General features: G+C 37.7%; 1 pseudogene; it reads left to right on the top strand.

The window, feature by feature from the left end:
- The first annotated feature begins 662 nt into the window (after window positions 1-662).
- Window positions 663-3,045, top strand: part of LOC101623792 — a 7,000-nt pseudogene continuing 4,617 nt past the window's right edge.

Genomic DNA, 3,045 nt, shown 5'->3' with positions numbered 1-3,045 from the left:
TATGGTGATGGCACACGGGTGATTTGGTGATGGAAAACCCACGGGGATTACAATCGTGATGGAAAAAAAATGTACAAAATGATGTAAAAATAAACTTATGTTAAAAAAAAATTTTAAAAGGCTCACAAGAAATAAAATTGAAAGTCTGTAGCTCCAAAAAAAAAAAATTTCACTCTGATCCTCTATGACTCCTGGCCGTCCATTTTGGGTTTTGTCCTCCCGCATCTGTGCTTTGGAGCCATCTTATCTGTGGATTCTGGACCTCTTAACAGAAGAGTTTTACTCAGTATTAAAAATAACTTCCTGGACACCCAACTTCTTTTTTAAATATTAAAACATATTCACTTAATGCTTTCTTTGTTATCATTTAGAGTTTATAAACATGAATTTACATCCTTATTTGAGATATTCTAATCAAATAGCACCCTGGGCATACTCATTGTGACTTTTGGTTGGCCTGTAGCCCTTCCCTCTTCTTTTGGAAAGAATAGTTCCATTTTTTTCTTTTTGGGACCATTTATACCTTGTCTGGGAATTTTGACAAGGTCTACTGAGAGTTATATCCATACTCACTGACCAAGGAGTAGGCACAAAGCTAACCAGGACTACCAGAATTTTATCTGGGCATCTGAGTCTTGAATAGACCGACAGAAATTTGGAAAATGAGGTTGAGTCTTACTATTTTAGTGCTCAGTGGGCAGCTTCCTGAAGCCCATTCTATGGATGTGCTGGTGAGTGTGGAAGGTATGGTCCCTGGACTACCTCCTTGATGGCAGAATGGCCCTTTTCACTATCCTTTTTGTGGAGTCATTCTGCTGAGCCCAAACATGAACAGAAGTCCATAAGCATTTTATGTCTCTATTATATAATACTTTTACATTTTGTTTCATTATCATAATGGCATGATCTCATAAATAATGTAATTGTTATTTATGAGGTAAATATGAACCTCACTTTCTTAGTAAAGATCATGCAACTCAGATCAATAGATTGACTCATATTATATGATTGGCTAATTGCAGTTCTAGAAATATATTTTATAGATATGTTTTCATGTGTTTAAAATGACAAGCACAAGATGGCCAGAGATTACTTTTACTAGGCAGCTGTATAAAAGAATGAGGACAACTATAGACTCATATAAAAGAATGTTAAATTTTAAAAAGGTATAGGATGATATACATAGTATGCTTTCCTCTTCTATAAAACATGGGATGGGAAGGAAATAAGAATATATACTTCTATTTGTTTAACGTTGCTTTCTAGAAAGATACACAGGAAACTAGTAAGGTATTGGTATTTACCTCTTGGGAAGAGGAGTAGTGGTTAAACAAGTAATAGAGAGTAGGAGATGTCATTCTATAACATCTTATGTTACTTTGCTTTAAGATTATTTATTTATGCATCAGAACTGGGGTATAGGCCAGAGGTGCAGGGGCAGTAAGAGGATTCACCAGAGACAGAATGGGGAGCAGAATAGGCCAACTGATGGAGTGCACTGCTGAGAGGAGCAGCAGGCGGGTCAGGAGAAATCTGCTGCGCCATGTGGTCACCTCCTGGACAGGGATCGAACTCATGCTGAAGTGGCTTTAGCTTCTCAGTGCTGTGCTTTAACCCTCTGTGCCACCAGGGAGGGCCCTGTTTTGCTTTTTGAAATGTAAATATATTACCCTGAGACTGATGATTTTGTCCCCAGTATCCATTTATTTCTTCTTTTTTACAATTAGGACCCCCACCCCCCCTTTTTTTAGTCAGACATATTGGTGCTATATAAGAGATTACATATCCTAACTTCTAGTGCAGCTGAGGATGTTTGAGTTTTTGCAGTTCAGTACCAGCACAAGTGAATTGCAGCTATTTAAAAAGAAATTGCTTTTCTTCTACTTCCTCTTCTTTACCTACCCCATGGTTCACTAGCAATATGGTCTGAGTAGAAGAGATAATAATCACAAATTAGTGAAGCAACAAGATAGAAACAAGGAACATGGACTCAAGTGACCTCTGAACTGCTCAACACCTCCTGAACTAGTTCCTGAGAAAGAAACACCTATCTTTGTTGGTGGAGTTTTGGGGTATCTCTATTACACACCTTAGCTTACACTCAGACTGATGTGTCAATTTTAAAATTGCCTACCTTATTTTTATTATTATATTTAGCAGAGCAGAGATGGGAGCCCCATTGTTCTGACTTCCAAGTTTGTTTCCACTGCTGATGAACAGAAGCAGACTTGCAGTGGTCTGTTCTGTGATCTGAAGAAATGAGGCATGAAGCATAATCTGCCAAAACTTTTATCAACCAACAGTCTGTTGATTCAGGTTAAATAAAGTGGATAAAAGAAACCTGAAATATAGCGCTGGTGACTTTTGAAATCTAAGGTTGGAAAGGGAGAATTAGTGGCAAAGCAAACTGAACTTAGGAAATTTAACAAAAATAATGAACATAATCCACTGGATGTTGTGGATGAGGTACCAAGGAACTCATCACTGAAATAAGCAAAGGAAGTTTTACCTCATTTAAATGGAACAAGTTTGCAAGAGGAGAGATGAGGATATAGAGCATACCCATGTAGTGGAGAACATTAAGCTGGTGGAAACTGATGAAGATGGAATGGTAGGTAGCAGTCGTTGTGACAAAAGATGAGACTATAGACTGTAGTGACATATTGCTCTCAGAATAGACAGGTATGTGTGCTTCTCTTCTACGTCAGTGACTTTATCTACTGGTAAGTTGCACCCGGGAAAAATGAGGGATGCCAGAGCTAAAGGATCTGCTGTGACTACCAAAGAGAGTAGTCAGGAGGGCCAAACTAGCTCACTCCTGGGAGCTCCTCACTTCACAGCATACTCAATGTTACCAGATTTTAAGATGTATTAAAGATAGCACCAGTCCATAAGAGTTGATACTTCATTGTACACATAAATTTTAAAATGAATACCAACAATTTTTACAAATTTTTTGTTTTTTAACTATTTTTTAAAAAGATTTATTTATTTATTCATACAGAATTGGGGTACAGGCCAGAGATGTGGAGGGTGAGAGGCTTC

This window comes from Condylura cristata, unplaced genomic scaffold (assembly GCF_000260355.1).
Source record: "Condylura cristata isolate star-nosed mole 26May11 unplaced genomic scaffold, ConCri1.0 scaffold00012, whole genome shotgun sequence".
Taxonomy (NCBI): Eukaryota; Metazoa; Chordata; class Mammalia; order Eulipotyphla; family Talpidae; genus Condylura; species Condylura cristata.
The sequence above is the reverse complement of the archived record's forward strand: the minus strand, read 5'-3'. Positions and strand labels throughout refer to the sequence as shown.